A 25,345-nucleotide genomic window follows, 5' to 3' on the forward strand; every position below is an offset into this window, starting at 1 on the left:
GCAGCCATTCGTTATTCCTTTCCTTTCTTAATAAACGTGCTTTCACGGACTTACCCTGAATTCTTTCTTGTGCCATGTCCAAGAACCCTCTCTTAGGGTCTGGATCGGGACCTCTTTCCGGTAACAAAGGAAAACAACTTCCCTATCTAGGCCACTTTCAAAAGCTGGAAATTCCCGCTGCCACCCCCCACCGCCCCCAGAAGCCCTCACTTGCATATGGACAGAGCATGGTTGGAGTTCCTTTGCTTCACCCTTTCCCCCCACCTAGAGGGAAGAAGGGGCGATGGTGTGAACCCCAGCCTGAGATACATGGCAGTGCCAACTGGCCCAAATGCACCCTATTCCCACTTTCTCCACTTTGTCTGCTCCAAGAAACTTCCTGCTCTTGGGAAACAGGAAGCTGCACCCTTTGTGGCTCAATTCTTGGAACCCCAGGGTCAGGGCAGGGCTGTGGATTTCTTCTCTTCCCCTGGAGAGTAGGTTGGCTTGCCCTGTGCGCTAGAGGCCTGCTGGGCCTTCAGCAGACACGAGGCTACCATATGGCTGATGCTCTGGCAGAAGTGGCACTTCTTGGGCTGGGGTGGCAGCTTGCATTCCTTAGCATGATGGTCTAGACCTCCACAGTTGTAGTACCCGTCTCCTTTTGATGTGCGTTTCTGCATGTTCTTCCCCTTTGGCCGCCTCTCACTCCCAATACAGAACACCCCCCCAGGTCCAATGACACAGATAGTTTCCACACCCTTGGGTGACTCCTCCACTGTTCTGTCCTCCTTCAGGCTCCAGGAAGCCCTCCGTGTGCAGCTTACTCTGGTACACAAAGACGTCCACTGGGGGATCGAGCGCGACCCTGGCGAGGGCGGTCATGCACAGGAAGATGAACCCCAAGCGCACGTTGAACCACTTACAGATGCCCGCATCGTGCAGCAACTGAGGCTTGTCCGCCGCCGGGGCCGTGTCCTCCCGCACCTCTTTAGGCGCCTCCTCTGCCGCCTTGGCGCAGCCACCTGCTAACTGCTGGTTGGACACGGAGCCCAGAGTCGTCAGCTGAGCCCGCGGCCCTGGGTCCCTGGTTGGGCGGCTGCTGGCCCCAGAGAAGTCCGAAGGCCTCAACCTTCTTCACTACCTATGTTTTCTACGGCTGTGTAAAAGAATGCATGTACTTCACCTTTAAAGGGTTTACTTGGTGGAAATAAAAAAGGAATTTATAAATTTTAAAGTTTCCGCTTACATAACAACAGCTAGATCTGGTAGGTAGTCGGAGCATGACAATTCCATGGTATGCCTGCTGCAGAGAGGGCCCAGGGTACGGTACAGCTTCCCCACCTGGGAACACACAGAAAGATTTCTAGAGCAGTATAATAATTTTTAGAATAAGAAGTCATTCCAAGAAAATGAAGAGGTTGAAAACACCTGTCTAGCTTCCCTTCTTACGGGAGATCACAGATGGTTAAAATGGGAAGTAGAGAAAGGAAATTATCTATATATATATGTGTATAAAATCATGGGAGAACCTGAAAATATCAGGAGATAGATGAGTAGATTCATTTCATAGATGCAGCCTTTAGGGGGAGGGCACTTCACTAAAAGAAGCCCCAGCCCTGTGTTCTCCAAACATGCATTGGGAAAATAGCATTTGCACAGGGTACATCTGAAGAAGATCTGTTTTCTCACGGTCTTCAAGGAGGCATTTCGAGATTTCAGAAATCCCTCTGTGCCTCAGAGGAGAGAGGAGGACTCACAGATGTGTGGCAATGGCCTGAGCATGTAATGAAGAAGCCATAGTGTGCAGACTTAGAGCAGAGGCAAAAGGGTGGACCCTGAGACATTATCTGTGGATACCTGAAAAGCAAGTCAGAAGGAAAGGCAGGACCAGTCATGCCTCAGCAGTCACCAGTCCAGGCGACAGAAGAGACACGTCATCTGTGGCAACAGCCATTGATGATCTGAGGACAGTGAATATCTTTAATGGTTCTGTGGAACTTCACAAACCTCCTGCCCTGATGCACCATCTCCAGGGAGAGTAAAGAGAGGCTGGAAAAACAAAAAAGGCTGAATTATCCAAAATCAGGAATGTAGCGAAAAGTAAGTGAAAGTTGGCAACTGGAAGAATGAGTCCACAGGAGGAATATTAGGACTGTTATAAAATATAAAGTTTATTTTATGTGTAGAACTCACTATCATTTTATATAAATGTATAATCCAATGACAAATACCTTCAAATATTTAGCAAACTTGGGTCTATTTCCATGGAAAAGTTGAGCATTTATGAAAGTTAAGAAATATTTAAGAAATTAAAAATCTTTCAAGTGTTCCTTCTTCTTTTTTTTTTTTTTTTTTTTTTTTTGAGATGGAGTCTCACTCTGTAGCCCAGGCTGGAGTGCAGTGGTGCGACCTCGGCTCACTGCAACCTCTGCCTCCTGGGTTCAAGCAATTCTCCTGCCTCAGCCTCCTGAGTAGCTGGGACTACAGGTGCACACCACGGCTAATTTCTTTTGTATTTTAGTAGAGACAGGCTTGCCTAGGCTGGTCTCGAACTCCTGAGCTCAGGCAATCCACCCGCCTCGGCCTCCCAAAATGCTAGGATTACAGGCATGCGCCACCATGCCCAGCCAAGTGTTCTTTAAAAATTGTGCTTTGTGACAACTCTAAAGATAAGCCTATTCTAGAAATCTCTCCATTGAATGCTTATTTTAATTTCAACAAACTTGAGATAATAGTGTAATAAAGTGTCATATGGGTATTCTTCATCTTTAATAATTATTAATACTCTACTATTTATGCTTCATTTTTCTTTCTTTTCATTTTTTCTTTGTCTTTCTCCACCTTCCTTTTTAATTTCCTCCTTCTTTCTTTTTTTCGTTTCTTCCTTCCTTTTTTTCCTGAAGTATCTTGAAATACAAATACACTCAATAGATGTTTTCTAAATAAATAAATGACATACATGTGTGGCTTTAAATGTCAATTAAGAAGTTATTGTGGGCCAGTTAAAATTACAAGTTATAACTCTTTCCCCTTTAGAAGTTTTGAATCATGAAGAGAGGAAACAGATAAACAATTATAATTTAGTGAACTAAACACAATAATAAGAGTATGAACTGGGATAGTATGTAAATGAAAGAATATAAATTAATAGGAGGAGCATAATAGGAAGAAAAAAGATGATAGAATATGATGGAAGAAAGGCTACTATGGATAGAAGGAAGAGCACTGGGCACCAGGAACACTTGTCTGTCCACGGTATGTAGGAGGATAGCGTGAATAAGGGCAGTAATTCATCTGAAAAAAATTCAGGTTTTCACTTCTAGATTTTCAGGAAAGGTAAAAATGAGAATCATTGTGCAAGAGAACAGTAGTCCCCTTTTTGATCCTCTCTTCACCTACCCCTTGAGGGAGGTGCTTAAGGTAGTTTGCATGCATGTGGAAATTACATACATACATATATATGTGAACACATGCATACAATATATAGACCAATATGTATATGCTATGTATATTTATATGGTGTATCTATAATGTAAGATATATATGTGTGTATATATGTGTGTACAAGTTTCATCTGTGTATGGAAATAAAACAATCTTTGATGGAAAAAAAAAAAAGACGAAGAGGCATGAGAGGACAGTGTGTTACCTTCAGAAACTGCAAGTGATGAAGCCTCAATGGGTCACAGATGAGATTTATGGAGAAGTGGTGGAAGACGAGCCTAGGGAAAGCCTATAAAGGAACGGGACTTTCTATCCTTGTATATATGTTTTAAATCCTTAGATTTAGGGGGTGTTTTTCAGTTTTAAGCTGAAAGGAACGGATCAGATTTAGTTTTGGAAAAATCAATGGGAAGGATAAACACAACCTGGTATAAGGTAAAGACTAATGAGATAGAAAAAATTGGCAAGAGTGATAAAAAATGAAACAGAAAGGTTACCACTAAAACATGTTAGGGGTAAAAGAAATATATAACTGAGCTCCAGGTAGGATTTGAAAAGAAAAATAAATTATAGTGAACAACTCGAAGCCAGTGCTGTGAAAAATCAAATAGTGAAACATTTTTAGGAAAAAGATAACATCAAAACTAACTAGAAACATGACAGTTTTATAATATCTCCATAAAAAAATTTAATAGTTAGGCCAGGCACGGTGGCTCATGCCTGTAATCCCAGCACTTTGGGAGGCCTAGGCGGGCGGATCATGAGGTCAGGAGATCGAGACCATCCTGGCTAACACAGTGAAACCCCGCCTCTACTAAAAAATACAAAAAAAAATTAGCCAGGCATGATGGCGGGCGCCTGTAGTCCCAGCTACTTGGGAGACTGAGGCAGGAGAATGGCGTGAACCCGGGAGGTGGAAGTTGCAGTGAGCCAAGACCGTGCCACTGCACTCCAGCCTGGCCGACAGAGCAAGACTCCGTCTCAAAAAAAAAAAAAAAAAAGAAATTTAATAGTTAAAAAATTCAACCCCCCACCAACAAAACAAAAACATAAAAAAACTAGTTTCATAGTTCTAGCAGATTGTTTCATAAGCAAATACTAACACATATTCAAAAATCAGTAATTTTTTTGCTATTCAAGAAATCACATCCTCTTCCTTTCCCTCCCTTCCTCCTTCCCTCTCTCCCTCCTTTCTTCTTTCCCTCCTCTCTTCTTTCCTTCCTTCTTTTCCCTCTTTTATTTTTGCTCTTTATATATTTTATTTTTAAGCGTGACATAATCTTGATATCCAAATTTATAGATGATAGCACATGAAAAATAAAGCTTCCTTAGAGCATCACTGATGGCCATAGGTACAAAAAATCCAAATAGAATATAAGCAAGAAAATCCGGCTTCTTAATACATAGACACATATACACACATATATAAACACCATTAGGAAAAGTTTGGTCTATTCTAGGAAAGCAAAAATATTTTCATTAGAAAAATCTATTAATGTAATTTGGTATAAACTGATTAAAAGGAAAAAATTGTAATTTTCAACAGAGGCAGAAAAATCATTTAATAAACCCATATCTATTCATTAAAAATAAATAGTTCCAAATTAAGAATAGAAAAAAACCTGTTAAAACCTAATTGAGCAAATTGCATTCTTAAAAATAAATGACAGGAATATTTTCTTTGAAATCTGCAACAAAATTAAGACACTGACTGTGAGTGTTCCTTTCAGTATTGTATAAGAGTTTCTAAAAGGAGTTCATTAAGATGAGAAAAGGGAATTTTAAAATATAAGTGTTGTAAATAAACAAAATACTCATTATTAAAAAATGTTATGCTATTATAATTGTCAACATAAGAAACAAAACCAATAGAGTTAATAGAAGAGTTTAAGGAATATTGCTAAGTACAAAACCTTTATTTAAAAATGCATCTCTAGATATCAGGAATTAATACTTAGAAAACACTTTTTTAAAGGTATCATACAAAATGTTCATAAATATATAAAATTATAATACAGTATTCAAAATCATAAAAGAGAACGTCAGTAATTGAGAGATAAACCAAGTTCATGGATGGGAACACTCAAACTCAATATTATAAAAATGTCAGTTCCCTCAAAATTAATCCATAAATTCAATGCAATCCAATCAAAATACCAACAGCATTATTAAGAAACTTGAAAATTTATTTTAAAATTCATAAGGAAGACTAAAGGGCTCAGACTAGTCGAGATAATTGAAGAAGAACAGTGTAGGGGTTCTTAATCTACAAAATAACAAACATTATTATAAAAGTGCTATGATTAAGAGACTGTAATACTGGTTTAAGAATGGACAAAGAGACAAAGAATTCAAACAGAGAACCCAGAAACTGAATCACAAAACCAGGTCAACTTGATTTATGACAAAGACGAAGATTAGTGAAGAAAGGATATGCTAGTCAATAAAAGGCACTGGGGAAATTATCATCCACCGAAAACAAATAGTATTCCTACCACAAACCTTATGAAAAAAAATTGCAGTTGAATGAAATGTTTCAATGTTGAAGGCAGAAAATCTCTTTATGACTTTGGTGTATTGGGAGGATTCATTTTATAATACACAAACAATAGGGAAAAAAGAGAAGATAAATCCAATCTCACATTGTATTAAAAACTTCTGTGCATTAAAAGACACAATTTAAAAAGTGTAATGACAACCTACAGATGTAGAGAAAAGGTTTGCAAGGTATACACACAACAAAGGAGGAGTACAATACCTTCTTTATGCCTGTAGAAAAGTTTTCTATCTCTGTCATAACAAATTACCATGAATTTGTCCGCTTAAAGAGCACAAATTAATTATCTTACAGTTCTGTAGTCAGACACAGGACACAGGCCTTGCTAGGCTAAAATCAAGGTGTTCCATTAGAATGGTTTTTATCAAAAAAAGAAAAATATTGGCAAGGATATGGAGAAAAGGAAACCTTTTTACATTGTTGGTGGGAATGTAAATTATTACAGCGATTATGGAAAATGCTACAGATGTTTCTCAAAAAATTAAAAATAGACTTAACATATGATCAAGTAATCCCACTCCTAGGTACATATCCAAAGGAAATGAATTCAGTATATTGAAGAGATATCTGCACTGCCATGTTTATTGCAGTATTAAGTCACAGTAGCCAAGATATGGAGTCAACCTAAGTGTCATCAAGTAATGAATGGATGAAGAAAATGTAGTATGTATATATTATACATATACACATATACACACACAGTGGAATACTATTAAACCAGCCTTTAAAAATAAGAAAATCCTGTCATTTGCAATAACATGCATGTACCTGGAGGACATTATGCTAAATGAAATAAGCCAGGGACAGAAAGGAAAATATTGCATGATCCCTTATATATGAACTCTAAAAAAGTTGAACTCATAGGAGTAGAGAGTAAAATGGTGGTTACCAGAGACTGGAGGTTGGGGAGTTAGGAAAAGGCGAGATGTAAGTGAGCGAGTACAAAGTTTTGGTTAGACAGGTGGAATCTGTTCTGGAGATATACTGTACAGCACAGTGACTGCGGTTTATAATAATGTGCTGAAGATTTGAAAATTGCTAAGAGAATACATTTTAAATGGTCTTGCCACAAAAATGATAAGTATGTGAACTGGTGGATATTTTAATTAGCTTGATTAAATCATTCCACAATGTATGCATAGATCAAAACTTCATGTCATAACCTATAAATATATATAATTAAATAAAATGAAATAAAATTAAGGTGCTGTCAGGGATGCATGCCTTTTTAGAAACTCTAGCAGAGATCTCTCCCTTTGCTTATTAAGGTCATTGACAGAATTCAGTTCCCTGTATTGTAGGACTGAGATCACCATTTCCTTGCTGGGTATTAGCTGAGGGCTGTCTTCAGCTTCTGAAAGTCATCCACATTCCTACCTCCAGCTTCAGAGCCAACAGCGATGGGTTAAGTTCCTCTCATGCTTCGAATCTCTTCTTCTTCCATCTATCTCATCTCTCTGACATCTTTTTTTTTTTTTTTTTTTTTGAGCCGGAAGGTCTGGGTTCCATTTATTGACAGCAGTTTATACACATGGATTTCCTTCCCGTAGTTATTTCCTTCCCCGAGCAGACATAGAGCCCTTGAGAAGGGCAGTCTCTGAACGAGTGAGCCAGGAACGCAGGTCAGACACATCCTTGGCAGGCATGTTCAGTCCCAGCAGGATGCAATCCTTCAAGTTGGAATTCCAGCGGGTATTTGAGAGGGACCAAGGTGGGGGGTAGAGAGGGAGTCTTCAACAGGACTCACATCTCGGTCCAGGCTTCCTTTCTCACTATCCGAGTCCATCCAAGTTTTAGGACCCTGGGGGACAACAGTCAGGCCCTCCCACCTCAACAGGGCAGATTCTTCAATCTGTGCCGAGTTCACACATGCTTGCTTCCACTGGTCGCACACTTAAAGAGAATCAGCCTTATGGTCTCTGACCTTAAGAGGTCTTCTGCTTTTAAGGACTCATGTAATTACTTTGGGCCCACTTGGATAATTCAGGATAACATCCTTATCTCAAAGTTCTTTAATTAATCACAGCTGCAAATTCACTTTTTCTATGTAGGGTAACATATGCAAAGGCTATTATTTTGCCTGTGGGTATATCCATCTCTACCTATGCATGTATCTTAAGATGAATATAATTAAAATTACCCAGTTTTTAAAAATGGGCTCAAAGATATGAGCAAGGAATTTAAAGAAGTTCAAATTGAAAGACGTATTAAAAGACTCTTCATATCACTAGTAAACAATGTGAATAAAAATTAAAACTGTGTATCATTTTACCTGACAACAGCTGATGTTGGTAAAGCTGTGAATCAGTGGAAACTCTCACATTATTCTGATAGAACTTAACTGTAGAAAACCACTTAGGAGAGCAATTTCATAATTCTGGTTAAGTTAATGATGCTTACCCCCCAATCCAGTGACTGCAGCTTCATGTAAGCATCCCTGAGACAGTCTCATGCGCAGCCAAAAAGGAGACAGCAGCAAAGATTATTATTGCAACATGATTTGTAATATAAAAATAAGAGAAATAAATGTCCATCAATGAAACATTGTCTAATTATTTTGTTTCATTTCATTTCATTTTAAGGCTGTGAAAATACGTGATCTAGAAATATACTCACGTAGATAAAAGAATCTCTGAAGATATTAAGTGAAATAAATCAAACTACAGAATATACTCAGAACAACATAAATTATATAAGACTTGCAAGCACACAAAACAAAAACATATACTGTTTAGTGATACAATCATATGTAGTAAAAATTACGAAGATATGTGTGGAAGTTCTTACACACGGGAGTCAAGAATTTAAAACTCAGGAAAACAGTTTTAAGTGGGGGATCAAGGATAGATTGGGAGAATGCAGCTCCATTAGTACATATTTTAAAGTAAAAGATGAATAGATAAGTACTTGTTATTTTTATATACTTCATCAACCTAAATAATTTTAAAGTTTTATAAGAAAAACATCACTAGGACTGAGATGAAGGAAAATTTGGAATGGGCAGGTAGAGATGCCATAAAGCTAAAATGGCTATTGCAACAACTACATGAAAGATGCTAAGATGCCAAAGCAACATGGTGGTGAAAAAATACAAATGAAAAGATAGATCCCAAATATATTTTGAGATTTAATACACAAAACCAATTTAACAGAAGGGCTTTAATAGTAGATTCTAGGATGCATTCAACTTTTTGATTCTGGTGACTGTGAATATTGGCACCATTGACCAAGATGTACGGGGACGAACAGGTTGCTAGGGAAGATAGTAATTTGAGTCTACACTTTTTTGGCAATACTTGAGATGAAATTAAGGTGACATTGGGTTAGCTACTCAGTAATACCCAAATACAGTCTTCATGTAATCATCCCTCCCTAAGAGGGCCCCAAGAAAAATACATGTACAAATGGCATAGTAGTAAATAATACTCTCTGGTCCACATTTGAATGCAAAACTCTAAAAGACTGGACATGACTCGAACTCCTGTGATCCAGACTTGAAGTCACAGCCAAACTTCAAGTTGTAACAGTGAACTTTATTACTTCAAATGCGAGGAAAAATTAATTCAGAGTCTCCCAGCATAGGAATCGGAACACAGGTTTCAATGCAGGGCTACAGGTTTATAGTGTAAATACAGTGGAAACAACAACAAAATGTTGGCAATGTCTAGGCAAAAAGGTGCATCCGGGAGAAGATTCATCGTTTGGGAGAAAAAGAAAGTCCCCGGGATTAGCAATTTTCTAGTCTAGGGAAAAAACAGTGTGGTCAATAGTGTAGCCCTTGCCGTTAAGTTGCATCCATACCCGTCAGCCCCCACCTCTGCATTTTCAAGGCTCCTTACTGAAAACAAGGCTTCTCTGCCTGAGGATATTTTGTGTGTTTGTTTGTTTGTTTGTTTGTTTGTTTTTCTCTGACCAGTGAGCCTGCTTAACTGGCATAAAAGGGAAGATACAACAGGTCCCAGAAGCAGCCATTACTGTTGAGTACAGGAAGTTGATGTATATGTACCGCTTACTCAATCCTTGGTCAGGATCACTCTAAGGCTTATACATCACTGTCTCCTAGAGTTTCCAATGCAGCTCCAGTTGCCTGCAGTGCTGACTTTCTTGATAACACATCCACTTTCCTGTATTGACTTTCTTCTCTGTCCTATCTCCTGTTCTTACTCTCCTGGTGCATGTCCCAACTAAACAACGTGCACTCAAGCTTCATGGTTTGCTCCTAGGGAAACTCAAATGAAGAGAGCAAGACATTCAAAATGGCAGTGGGTAATGGAATAGAGAGGTGAATCCCGGCAGCCGTCTCCCTCAGATTTTGTCTAGTTAGCTGGCGAAAGATGGCTGAAGACTCCCAGCATAGCTGGTACTCCAGTGCACAAGCTCCTGGCACGTCATCAGTATTGCACCCCAACACCAACACTGACAGAGACCTTCCCAAGAGTGTTCCATCTGTGTTGTTCTGTGACAACACCATAGGTGGCTAGTAAAGTTTGCTTAGTAAAACAGAATAACACATTAAATTTATGTTGCCATTACTCTGGCTGAAAGAATTACTACTGTGTGGGAAGAATTTCTGCTTGCGGAAATACTGTTAATTGACAGCTGGGAAAAATTGTGGTAATAAAAGTTAATTAACTTTACCAGGTTTCTCTGGATTTTACAATACCTGCCGCTTTTAAAGGCCACTGCCAGCAATCTTGGCAGAACAAATGGAAGAACTCTGCAATAGTAACTCAAACTTCCTATTTCACAGCAAAGTCTGAAGTGAACCAGAGGCACTTGCAAGAAAAACATTCAAACAGTTCAAGCAGCTCTTGGGAGAAATTGGCCATCATCAGCTTTCTTTCAGATAGCTGGAGCTTCCAGTTCCGTTTTGCAAAATATAATGCAGGTATGACTTGTATCAGAACCCCTAGTGATTTAAAAATCACTTTTAAAAATATGTGATCTTGGGATCAACCTCAGATTTACTGACTTTGAATTTACTGACATAGAGCTCAAGACTCTACATTTTTAGCTGGCTCATAAGGTAATCCTTCTATAATCTCGAGGTGAGAATCATTTATACTTCCTTCAGTGCTACCAATTTGAGCTGTATTTAAGTTAGCAAGCATTCTTTTTAAAATAAGAAAATTAATGTGTTTTCAACCATTCACATATCAATATTGAATTTGAACTAATGGGAGCTGAGTTGCTCTAAAGCAATGGTTAAAAACTGCATTCAGAATATGCAAAAGCAAGCATATGTTTGATTCAAATTCTGTTTTTAAAATATTTTAAAGCTTTATTTTAACAACCCACATATTCAAATGTGTCACAGCTCAAATTTTTAACACATTGGAGACAACCAACTTAAGCCAGGTTACCACTTCAACTAGGCTTTGTGCTGACTTCTAATAGTTTTCCACTATACCTCTGCATCTATTGAACTTGGAAGAAGGTCATAGACAAGAAAGGTTTAAATTCTGCTCCAATGGCTTTTTGCAGGAGTAAGCATTTCTGCACATATAAAATTGTACACCTGAGTTCCAAACAGAAGCTCATACTCATCATGTTCAAGTATGGGCCGGGAAGGTCCATGAATAGCAGTGTCTGCACCCAGAACATGAAATGATTCAGTAAGTGAACACAGAATACATTTAAGCATGCTAATGTCAGAGTTTTAATCTTTATAAATGTTAAGTGTTTGGTCTATCATTTATATTCACACATTTTTCATAGTATTTCAGGTAAAGGTGATAGGATTACTCAAAACAAGAAATGGATCAAGGGTTAAAGAAAGAAAAAAGCCAAAAGAACTGTGCTGATAGAATGGAGAGATTGAGCAGGCACAAGAAAAATTGACACACTGTGCTATATAAATAGCAACTGATTTTTCAGCCAAAGGGGGTCCCACTGGTGAGAGTATGAAACAAAAGTCTTGTGAAAATTCTTGGGATGAGTTTCTCAGAGACAATAGAGCACAGGAATAATTATTAGGCATTTGGCTTCACCTTTGTAAGGCAAAAGTGCCCAAGTGCTCCTGCGTTTTATGCAGTGATATTTTCCACCCTTTCCAACTTAAAATGCCATATTTAAAGCAAACATAGTGAGTATAAAAATAAGGATCTTGGTTTCTTTCAGCATAAAAGTTACAGGGCTTTATATAAAAACTGTATGCAAGCAAAGTTTAGATCCAAAGATTAAAATACATATATAGATTTAACATTTTTAAGAATAAAATACACTATGGCATCATTCAAAGAAGTCACTAAATGTGAATAAAGAGAAGGGCAGGCTACTCTGGTGCAGAGTCATGCAGCAACAAAATGCCGTCAGTATCTTTGCCTGATGAGAACAGGGAGCATGCAACAGCCTTTATCCAACATTTGATCAATGAGTTTGTAATCATTTCAAATTTAATTTGATTGAACACAAAAAGGACTGACCCATGGCCATCTTGACTTTATTTTTTAAGCAATCTGAGTATTTTTCGAGGGTGTGTTTTTGAAGATAAACATCAAGAAGATTTACGTTAGAAACACTGGAAATGTGGGAGGGGGATGTATTGCTAAATGTTTATATTCATTTTCAACGTGCCATCGTATAATTTGGTTTCTATATGTCAGCGTACCCAGACTGAAGGGGAAGAAGAAAAGGCACAAAATATGACAGGAGTAGAGAATTTCATTAAAACATTGCTCCCAGTCAGCACCGCGTCCCCAGCTTGCAACCATGGCTGCCTACACACTGGTGCAGATCCAGCAGGGCCAGAGTGCCTGGAACCTGGGGAACCTCTTGGTCCATAAAGAGTGAAGTGCAGCAGGCAGGCGTTGCAAGATGCTGGCTATGAGTTTGACATCTGCTGCACCTTGGTGCAGAAGAGAGTGATCTGAACCATCTGGACAGTGCTGGATGTGATTGACTAGACATGGTGGCTTGTAGCAAGGACTTGGCACCTCAGCACTATGGGGGAACTGACTAACTTCAATAAAGCAGAAGCTGCTGCCAAGCATGGTGAGGCCCAGGAAAAGGTCTGGAGGCCTCCTATGATGTCCCACCCCCTCCCATGGAGCCTGACCATCTCTTCCATAGCAATGTCAATGAGGACTCCAGGTATGCAGATTTCACCTAAGATCAGCTACCCTCTTGTGAGAATCTGCACCCACTGCCTTCATAAACTGTAGTCAGAATAGCACCTCTGGGGCCTAGGTTCTCAGTCCAAGCCAAGAGAAATCTCCCCTTACCCAAGAGAACTGAAAGGTAATAACTCAGGTTTCTGCCAGTGCTTTGTTTAGTAAGGACCTGCTTGAGTAGGAAACAGGAAGGAATCATGTTAAGGCATGACCAATGAGGAGAATCAAGAGAGCCTATTTGCTCTCCAGAGCCAGTCCTGTACTCTTTGTAGACAAATCAAAGAGAAGATCTAGTCATTCCCATGGAGATAGATGTAACCTACATGATGATGTGGAAACCATTTTCCCCCTGACCCCAGAGGAGCTGGCTCCAGATAAATGTAACAAATGTAACCTACATGATGATGTGAAAACCATTTTCTCCCTGACCCCAGAGAAGCTGGGTCTAGAAGTCTTCAGAAGGTTGGGATTAATCCTGATTTAAGTTTATACATAGCATTTATTTTTATAAATATATATACCTACATAAGTATATTATAAAAGTATATATAGTTTATATACTTATAATATATAATAACATATATGCTTATAATATTATATAAGTATTATATATTTATATAGGTATATAAATATTTTCATATTTTTTATATATATGTACACACACACACACACACACACACACAAAATGACCCCTTTTTAGGCTTTTAATGTTGGTTGAAAGAGTCCTACATGTGGTCATGAGAGAATGAGCCGTTCCTCACACTAATATGGGATAAGCATCTTGACTTCCTAGGGGTTGGAGTACATTCTGCTATGAACCTTAGATTCCCTTTCCAACCTTGTTTCGTGGCAGTGAAATGCCTCTTGATCATGTCCAAGTGTGTCTTTCACTGTCCAATTTCTGAATCATGTTCTGGGTGTTTGGCCCTGTTACATGAGCCTAGTACTCATTTTGAGAATTACTATATTAAACCTTTTTTCCAGATCAATATAATAAAAGAGTAATATGCATTTTAAAAAATGCTGAAATATGTTCGAGAAAGGTGAACACTAACTTTGATGCCAACACTTGTCAAAAGTGTTGAATGATAACACAAATGTAATTTTATGAGTGCCTTTCTAATTAGATCTTTGTGAATTCTCTGAAATAACACGAATGATGATGTCCAAATGTTATCATACCTGCAGGTGTTCATAGGCAGCCCTAAGGTGAGGGGTTCCAATGAATATTTCTGTTGAAATACACATGCTATATATCTTTATCTATAAATTGTGAATAGAGAGTGAGGAACCATGGCCTCGTGCATGCACACAGGTGCTCCTTTTCTTGTAATTTTATCTGGATGATACACTGTGTAAAATAATGGGGTGAAATTAATTGAAGTGAAGCCCCATATGCCCAAGACTTAATAGACCTGAGTAAGAAGAGTGAAGGTGCTAGAGCAGAGGATGAAGGTGACAAAGTTGTGGAGAGGAGGAAGGGACTGAATCCCAGAGTGCATATAAGCTGGGTTCCATTCACCTCATTGACTTTTCCCTGGCCTGGAGCTTATCACTGGTAAGAGGACACAACAGTGAGAGCAAAATGACAGTAGTTCCTTTGAGGCTGACCCCCGTGCTTGGCCCCACTTTCATAGTTGGAGATAATGTTGGATGGGGTCAGTGAATCCTGAAGTATAAAGAGATTATCCAACTGCATCTCCAAGTCAACATCCAAGCTGCCCAACCTGGGATGCCTTGCTGGGCTAAATAAGCTTGATCTGGACTTCAGAAAATATAAAACATTTTGTTGCATGGCAGGTAAAAAGGTATAATTTGATTTTTCTGAAATCTTGAGTAAATCTCTGAAAAGATGAGCATTGAGAAAATTTTTTAAGTGAATTGCTGAATCTCATGTTACTGAATGTATTTAAAAAGCATTTTTACCCCTCCAAAAAGGATGTGTATTAAAATTCAATAATTAAAATAATTGGATAGATATTTAAAATAATTCCTATTTTGAAATTAAATTCTTTTATTCCATTTTCAAAATTATAGACATATTTGTTTGAAGTGTATTTTAGTATTTCAAAGTGACTTATTATGAACTTGTTACCATTTGCAGCAACTTATTTGTTGGAAACAGGATTTTTTAACTCTATATGCAAAACATATTTTACAAAATGAGAAAAAAATATATGACAAGGTTGGCTTAAGACTCTGAATGCCAACAGTAAGTTTTGGTGTTGTATCTGTGTTTAGGCAACATCCTCAATAAACTCTTGGTTGAATTTACAATAAGTAAACCTAACATATTTGAAACTGAAAATAAATGTATAATAAAACAACACTGTTTTTATCTACCTGTTTATTGGAGGAGAGTGTAAAACTTCATGGGATCTCACTATAAAGAGCATTTACAAACCACAGCTCTAAGGCAAGAAGAATGGATTTGAAGATGACATGGGAAAGCACAAGTTAGAGGTGCACATGAGGTCTGAGTAGGGCCTCCGTGGGTGCTATGAGAAGAGGGAAACCCTAAGGAGAGAGGAGGAGGGCGCAAGAGAAGGCTGGAAAGGGCCATAAAGAAGAAGATCCGAAAACATATTTTCATCCCCAACTTTCGCCAGATAGTACTTCTCTCTACCCAGGAGAGAGGGAGAGAGTCTGTTCTTACATTAAAGTTTCAGGACAGGTACCAAATTGGAGTTGCCATTATAAGGATGTTTTCTATTAAGAGGTCATAGTGACTGGTGACTTTTTTATGTCTACAATCACACATGAAAATTGCATCCTAGACCACCTCATTCTAAAAGTTGAGAAAATCTGCCTCCTATGAAGTAAACTGATCACCTTTACAAACAGGATAGAAAATTTAAAAGGGTTAATAATCTTCATGAATTAAAAAATGCTTTAAAGAAACCTCAATTTCTTTCCCTCTCAGTACAGTTGTTTTTAAGGAGGAACAAAGATGCAAAATTAAGTCAAAGTTCCAATTACAGAAAAAGGTCAAATTAGGATAAAAAATGTACAGAACATGATAAATAGAAATTAGTTGTAACCTCTTGGGCGACCTGACAAAAGTGGGAAATGAATTGTGTGCTCAATAATTAGGGTGGAAGCCCAAACACACTGGGCTTTCAGCACACCTTGAGGTCTTCTGAGGAAAACAAAGCAATTTATTATCTAGGCCAAATCTGAAGAGACGGCCTTGAGGGCAGAGGGCTTGCTGCAGTGTTACCAGCTCATGGGGAATTTTGGCTGTGTGATAAGTGCCTGTCAGGACTCCAATGCTAGGAAGAACATTTTCAGATGAAATCAATTGTAAAATAATATACTATGATTAAAGAAAATCAGTTGCAAGCCAAAATCATTAAGCAAAATTGCAACCTCTAACCTGGAGTAGCAAGTTGGTACATTATTGTGTTCTGTTAGGTAGTGAGGCAGTAACACATATCTGAGGATTTACATGTTAGTATGATTTTCTTGGCTCTTAAGTCAAAAATGCTTTTTGTTATGCAAGCAAAACAAGTAGAAATGATTTGTACTCCAGTGACTGTCGGGATTTACTGGTTTTAAATTTAGATGATTTCAAATTTTGTTTGATCATGAACTGCTATCAAAGGGGATAAACATTATATGTGTTAGTTATCTTTTGCTGCATAACAAATTACCCCAAGACTTAGCAGCTTAAACAAAACACGTATTTATTATCTCACACAGTATTTTTGGATCAGGAATTCAAGAGCTTCTTAGGAAGCTAGGATTGCAGTCTTTGGAAGGCTTGACAGGGGCTGGAGGATCCACTTCTGAGGTGCTGGCTGTTGGTGAGGCCTCAGTTCCTGTCCTGTGGGCCTCTATAAAGACCAGCTTGAGGTTCTTCAAGTCATGGTGGCTGGCTTCCATCAGGATAAATGATCCTAGGAACGAAGGAAGTAGCCATAATGTGTTTTATGACTTCTTAGAAGTCACTCACTGCCATTTCTGCAGCATTCCACTGGTTACAGTATTTTCATACGGGAGGGAACTACACAGGCATAAATAACAAAATGGAGACCATTAGGGAGTCATCTTATAGGCTGGCTACCAAATTCCCAAAAGTAAATTTATGTGGGCCCTAATCCTCTTCTATCCCTTTCCTATTTTAGGAGGATAAAAACCTCCATAATGCCCTCAAACTTAAAATGCTAACCAGATAGAGCCATTAGCCATTCCTAGGAGGAAGATTAAATACAAGGCTGCTGAAAATGGGAACACAGAGGGATTTAGAGCTGTACCAATTCTGGAAATGCTAACACCAAACGGATGCCCAAGAGAATCTGTTTGGAAAACTGTGAGTACCAAGGTTGACCACAAGAACACAGGAAGTGACTTGTTCAGAAAGCTGAACAAGTGGTCCCATCTCAGAGGGAACTGATGGACAGCACAGACTACTAGAAGGTAACACAGAGATAGACCTCAGAGACCATGTATGGCCACAAGAGAAAGATCATCCACTATCCTCAGGAGCTGATGTGATCGAAGACTATGCTTCTTGGGAGACTCTACCATTACTGGTACACTGTACTTTTAATTACATTTCCTGCTAAAATAAAAAATTAAAATCACAGTCTCAAGAATGGTTTCATATACATGGAGGGATCTCAATCCAGGAACCATGTGAATTCCATTTTATTTTTGCCTTTCTCTAAAGGATTCTGATTCTTTGCAACATGCTTAAGTGTGTAAGACATCTGGCTTATAACCAGTGGTATGCTGGTAAATGCTTAACACCTGACTCTCCAGGAAATATATATATATATATACACATACACACCCACACAACGTATATATATTTGTCGCATTTGACAATTTCCATTTCCATAGTGGAAATATTTCCATCATGGGTTGATATCAAGCTACCAATGTGCTGTTACATGGAGAGCTGGAAAGAGATGAAGATGTGCACATTCAGTTCCAGCACAACACTGCTTACAACACAGACTTAATACATACCATCTTTTGGTCCCTCCTAGATTTTGTCTCTCTGAGCTTGTCTCATGTCTTGGGTAGACATCAGCAAACTTTTCCTTCAGTATTTCAGGCTATGTGAACTATACAGTCTCTATGGCAACTATTTAACTCTGCTGTTATAGGTCAAAAGCTGCCACAGGCAGTTTGTAAATAGTGGGTGCAGCTGTTTTCCAGGAAAACTTCATTTATGCAAACAGGTGGTGGCCTGTTAGCGGTAATTTTTGTGATTTTCTGAACTATGATGTGAGTAAGCAGATTCCCTGGAAGCAGAGCCTGAGGCAAGGATTTGGGTATACGTGATATGTTGAGGAAGGACTCTCAGGTGAAACCTACAAGGCAGTAAGGCAGTAAGACAAGGAAAGCAAAGATCTGAGTAAGAATATGGCATGAGTTAAACAAAGTGTAACCTTGGCCTGACTCCGTGGAAGAGCTCTGGAGCATAAATCATACTGCAGCGTTGTCCTACCTTGAAAACAGTTGGCTGGGTTTTTCATCCCCAGGCCAGTCAGTTGTTGGCCAGGCTCCAGAGTGGTGATTATGGAAAAACCTCCAAAGGGTCTCCATCTCTGGGCAAGGTGGTTCAACCAAGGTGGGCAAGGTGGTTCAACCAAGGTGGTTTGGAGAAGGTTACGGCTGTGAACTGTTAGTGGCAATGCTCACAGATGACTGTACCAGCTGGTAAAGGAAATCTAGCCTGGTCCCCCCAGTGTCTACTACAGTACAGGTTCTCAAACATTAATGTGCATGAGAATCTCCTGGAGGGCTTATCGAGACATTGGTTGCTGGGATTCACCTCCAGAGTTCCTAGTTGGTCTGGGATGAGACCCAAGAATTCATATTTCTAAATTCCCAGATGATGCTAATGTTGCTGATCCTGGGATCACAGATAGACTTCAGAGACCATGTATGTCCACAAGAGAAAGATCGTCCACTCTTTTCAGGAGCTGACGTGATTGAAGACTATGCTTCTTGAGAGACTCTACCACTATACTTGTACACTGCACTTTTAATTGTACTTCTGGCTAAAATAAAAAGAAATTAAAATCATAGTTTTAAGAATGCTTTCATATACATGAAGGGATCTCAATCCAAAAACAATGTTAATGCCATTTTCTTTTTGCCTTTCACTAAAGGCATGTTGCAAAGAATCAAGGCACTTTGGGAACCACTGTATTATGATAATAATTCCTGAGAGCAGAAAGCTAAGGGCTTAGATGACCCATAGGTTTTATTATGGCTTATTATCTGAAGGATGGGAGGGGAGGTGTAGGGGAAGAAATGAGTTTCTCAAATGGTTTTCATTCTCTTTGGCTATGGCTTTCCCTTATTCAATCAATCTAGCTTTTACCTGAGATACATTTATAGTATACTGCATGGACTTAGTAAAAAAAAATTCACGAGATTATCTAAAGAAAATTTAATAATCAAATCCTTTTAAGGTTACCATGCCCCTGCTTCTGACCACTACCACCTTCTACATTACATGAGTCAATCTACAACACCTTTAAGGCAATAAGTTATCAAGAAGTATCACTTTTGACTTGGAGCTGATCTTTATCATCCAACTTCCATGATGCAGGGAAGAAAACAAACTCCCAGCTTATCCCCCATGCATAACCTAGCACCTGCCTGAGATGTCTCACCTCCAACAAGCTTGACAGTGGAAACTTGAAGGACAGTTGCTATTGCCACACCTTACGGCAGGTGGAAACAAGACTATTTGTGAAGGTGAGCAAACTCAGCACCAGAACTGCAAATCTACAAGAGGAATGCCAGGTCTGTGCTGCTGGTTGGGCCATTTAGTCTTGTCACCTTGAATGTTTCTTTTTTCCAGTGAGTTCACTGTTGGCAGCCTCAAAAAGGAAAGCAGGGGTTCAGTGCCCCCGGTGAAGAAAATAATCCGATAATGAAAGAAACTTTTTAACAACCAATTTCCCAGAGATAGCCAGGGCCAACTCTCTAAAAAGGCTTTTCTAAGGCAAACAAGCTTTACATATGCAAAGATCATTAGCTCATCTTCAAAAAGGGAAAAAATGATAACAGTGCTTCTGACGTTCTCCAACTTACAAACAGGTGTGTGTTCTACTTTTGCATTTTTATTTTCCATTTTAATCTTATAGAAATTCGACAGCTGGGTTTTGGTTCACAGAACAGAACCACAAAATACAAAAAATTAGCCGGACATGGTAGCGGGTGCCTGTAGTCCCAGCTACTCAGGAGGCTGAGGCAGGAGAATGGCATGAACCAAGGAGCCAGAGCTTGCAGTGAGCCGAGATCACACCACTACAATCCAGCCTGGGCACTGAGCGAGACTCTGTCTCAAAAAAAAAAAAAAAGAGAGAATTCTAAAACACTGTAATGTCTTGACACACTAGGATGCTACATCGGTTTGAAGTACAACCAAATAATTTGTTCCTAATGACAAATAGCAACATTTGCAAATAATTAACTTTTTAAAATGGCTTGGAGTGGACTTGAATTACTTTTATAATGTTAATGTCATGCTCTTACGTTCTACGGTTTTTGTTTTGTTTTGTTTTTCAGCATGTGAGAAAATCTTGACATTAGAACTCATGTTCCTGGAATTGTGCATCTCCCTGCATTCTTCCAGTAGAGGTGTTTCACTTGGAAATGTCAATGCACTTGTAGATGAAGAATTGCTGGTGTGATCACTACAAGCCCATAGAAATATAATGTGAGCCACAAAGTTAAATCATGTATATAGTTTTAATGTTTCTAGTAGTCACATTAAAAGAAGTAAAAAGAAACAGATAAAATTAATTTTAATAGTATTTTTATTTTACCCAATATATCTAAAATATTATCATTTCAACACAATCAATACAAAAAAAATTAGATATTTCTGCACTCTTTTTAAATACTAATTCCAGGAAATCTGATGTGTACAGCAATCTAATTTGGACTGGCCACATTTCCAGAGCCCAGAAATCTCATAAGGCTGGAAATGAGCACATTGGACATCTCAGTTCTAGATTGATTTCCTTAATTTACGGCAAGAAGTAGAATCCCAAGGCCCAAAGTAACTTGCCCAAGGTTCTGAAGCTGATTAGAGGAGAAAAGGGGAGGTAATCTATGCACTGGGTTTCACACTAGCAAGTCACAGCACCTGAATTATACAGAAGTTGTTGTTGATTTAAGTATTTCCCTCCTAAGAAAAAGCTAAATAAGAACACACCAACTTGGCCTTAGGGAAATATAGTGTGATGATTAAGAACAGAGGCTTTGGGGCAAGAATGCTGGGATTCCCACCCTGGTTCTTCTATATACTAGCTGTGTAATCTTAACCAGGCTACTTAGCTTCTTAGTGCTTCAGTTTCCCTATCTGTAAAGTGGGGATGTTAGTAATACTACCTGCTTCTTAAGGTGGTACAAGAATTAAATGTATTAACATATACATATGTAATCATACACATAGAGATGTAACATACAAAACTCAGAAAAGTAACTGGAACATAGAAACTATTATGTAGGTGTGGGCTATATATTACTAATATTGTCCAAAATTTTATAAGAAACAATTTGGGGTGAGTATAAATCATGATCAAACCCATATGCTTCTACCTGACAATCCTTCACTATATTAGAAGAAAAGGGTGTAATGTATCACCAAAATGTACTTATTAAAGTGATAGATTTTAGAGCATTTTTATTTTAAAAAAATGTTTTGGCCAAAATGAGCTCCCAAGTGACTTTTTTAATCAAAAAATCTAAATACAAACCTCCCCGTACTCCCAGTAATTGGGTTTATTAAGGTGTTAATATATTGTTTTTGCAGTGTTTTTCCTGATATCTAAAAGGAATGCAGATGAGTTTAACATTCAAAAAGGCACACATTTGTGTCTGAAATCTAACACAAAGCACAAAAATCATGATTGCCAGATTCAACATGGATCAAAACCATTTATTTACTGCCTAGTCAGTACAAAATAAGGCCTACAGCCAAAGTTCCTCCGAAGTCTGCTTTATAGCTAGGAATCATTTTTGGATTCTCTCCCTCTCTCTCTCTCTCTCTCTCTCTCTCTCTGTGTGTGTGTGTGTGTGTGTGTGTGTCTGCGTTTTAGAAACTTAGGGAAATAAAGGTCAAAATAATTTTCTTTATTCCAAAACCAGAAAATCATCCTGAAAAACATGTCCTAAAAATAGTAACATCTGATTACCAAAGAAGGTCACTTTATCTAAGGGATTTTAGTAGCTGACATTGTTTGGGGGAATTTCTCAGGTGAATTTATTGTGGGTAGGTTGTGAAATGGGGTCATAGCCCCATAGTTTATTTTACAAACTTTCCTACACTGAACTGAACTGCAGAAATATGTAATTTCACTTCAGCTGGTGACATTTGTTCTCAGAATCCAGAAAGTTTTTATGTGCTAAAAGTTGTATTATTTCTCAGGGACTATACTATTTTAGATTTATATATACAGTGCCTATTCCCTGAATTGGCTAAAACCCTTTTACATATCAGTAATGCTATCCTTTGAACCCAAAGATAACCACTTGGTTGGCAGTGCTTTCAAGAATGGGGACATTTGGGGTGAGTTATGGTAGCCCCAAAATCGTTTTTCATAGCATATAACTGTCAAACTGTGCCTTTGGGTTATCACTGGGCCTGCTGGTCTCACTGCCATTGCTCACTGGGACTACTTCTTTGTCTTAAGTAGCCCATGGTTGCCCACCCAAAAATAATAGTAATAATAAAGTGGGCTATGACTGCTTGCTGTATGTCAGATTTTTCTTCTTCGAGCTGGGATTTAAACACATTTCCCTATGACGGTATGTTATTATTTGCCTCCACAGTGCAGCTCTTTTCTCCTTCTTGATTCCAGTCTACTCTCAGTGTACCTTGACATAGACTTCAGTGACCTTTTGATATCTGTTCCTCAGGTCTGAACGAATTCTTCAGTGGTAAGCATCATTGTAATGTTTGTTGATTGTCAACATTTTATAGCCTGGCTAGAAATCTTACTATTTATTTTTCACCAGTGATTTAAAGAAGATTTGGAAAATCAATAGCTTATTTTCTTTCCAACTCATTTGAAGCAAAAAAGCACAACTAAGAAACAATTTCGCTAATAACAGCAATTCAGGGATAGGTACATTAAGTACATTTTCAGGCTCATAGGTACAGTCAGCGCCAAATCATAATCAGTAATCTTCTTCTCACTAGCATTGTAGAGGGAAGACTGCTAGATTTAGAATCCAAGGAGGTGAAGACGATTTCTTTTGTACTGCTTACTGACTATGTGACTCTGGCAAATCCCAGAATTTTTCTGAGCTTTCATTCCCTCATACATAAAATACGGCTTAGGACTCCAGTAGGAGTCATCTTGCCTTCACAGCTGAGCTGACCCTTTCTTAGTGACAACAATCCATTCTCACTTCATATCATATGGCAGGGATCTCAGTGATGGGGCCGAAGCCCTGCCCTCAGCAGGACAAGTGACATACTCTAATCCAATCACAGTCCCTTCCCCTAATTTAAATCTTGAGTGGAGATTCACAGAATGGAGAGTGAAGGAGCTGAGCCACTTTGTAATCCCATGAATCCTGGCTATTTTACTGAGTGAGGGCTTACAAATTGCTATGTGCTGTTCCATGTGTTCTACATAAATTACCCCATTTAGTTCTCACAACCACTGAACTTACTTACAATGTTTATCTATGAGACAGCATATCATTGTCTTAAATCAGATTTCTCCAAAAGCAGAACCCATGGCAGAATTTGGAACCACACAGTTTCTTTGAGAAGTAATTCCAGGAGGCATCAGATGTCTGTGGTGAGACAAAGAAAGTAGAAAAGGCCATAAAGATTATATTAATGATCCTGACACAGCTTTTATGATGTGCCTTGTGCATTGTAACCTCTTCAAGGATCCTAAATCATGAGCAAAACTAGGTATTTAGATGCTGCATGTGAGTGAATTTTTGTATGATATTCTTTTATGGTGTTTTGTAGAAATCAAGGGAGAATGACTTTTATGTTTGGTTCAACATAGCATTCCATGGAGTGGTATAAGTGAAAACAGTAGCTCAGAAACAGAAGATACCGTACATTTTTTAGGACTCATAGAAATCATGCGGCGAACTTTGAGATTTCACAGGATATGGAATGGGAAGTTGAGCTAAGAATGTAAAATTGGGGGCAGCACTCTTTTTTTTCTTTCTAAATCGTCACGATCTGGTAAACCCAAGATAATGTCAAACTTACATTAAGACAAATAAACACAAAGTCATATCTGCACATCTACCGAATTTTTGTAATTCATGTGTATTCAAATTTGGGTCCATGGTAAAGAATAACTTCTGGATTTGGATTGATTCTCAAGAAAATATGCTCTATCCTCAAGCCCACGTTAGATATGAGTTCACCCTAAATATTAAATGGCAGCTGGTGCCCCTGTAATTTGTGTTTTCTTCCTTAGCATGGCACCTAATAATACATAGCTTTGCCAAGGATTTGAGATCTGTCAAGTAGGAAAACTGAAATATAAAATTCATATTCTATTTTATTTTTATATTGCAGTTTACAAGATGAATCTCAGGAAGAACAAAAACTGACTTCATTTTCTTTCCAGAGGAAGAAAAAAAAGGTGGGGGAAAGGTGGATTTATTCGGCAAACAGGCTGAATAAGTTCTGACTACAACATAACTTTTTCCAACAGCATCTTAAATCCAAGTTATTACTCTAAGTTGTTTATCTGGTACTTTGTATTGCTTAACACTCACTGCTGGCAGATTTAGGATAGTGTATAAGTCTTGCTTTGTGCTTGAATCCTTGAATAACCTGAAGATGGATAATGGTAAAAGCAGAGTTGGTTTTGAGATGTTTTTAAGAAACACAACCTCAGTAATATGAAATAAGGCAATATATTTTAAGGATGTGATCACAAATTCTCAAACTCTGTGATCCATAGAAAATGAACATTATTTTCATTGCTGTCAGAGAACTCACATGCTAGATTTAAAATTTCATATCCTTTTAAGAAATGAAGACAAAAACCAACATACAAAAATCAGTAATGTTTCTATATACCGATAATGAACTAGCTGACAAAGAAATCAAGAAAGCAATTTCATTAACAATAGCTACAAAAAAATAAAACAACCAGGAATAAATTCAGCCAAGGAGGTGAATGATCTCTACAACGAAAACTACAAAACACTTAAGAAGTAAGTTGGAGAGAACACAAGCAAATGGAAAGACATCCCATGCTCATGGATCAGAAGAATTAATATTGTTA

General features: G+C 38.3%; 1 pseudogene; it reads right to left on the minus strand.

Annotated features, from left to right (window-relative positions):
• Positions 1–264: 264 nt before the first annotated feature.
• LOC129022141 (protein lin-28 homolog A-like) lies at positions 265–8,434 on the minus strand (annotated as a pseudogene).
• Positions 8,435–25,345: the final 16,911 nt, after the last annotated feature.

The sequence above is a fragment of the Pongo pygmaeus genome, chromosome 21 (assembly GCF_028885625.2).
Source record: "Pongo pygmaeus isolate AG05252 chromosome 21, NHGRI_mPonPyg2-v2.0_pri, whole genome shotgun sequence".
Lineage (NCBI taxonomy): Eukaryota > Metazoa > Chordata > Mammalia > Primates > Hominidae > Pongo > Pongo pygmaeus.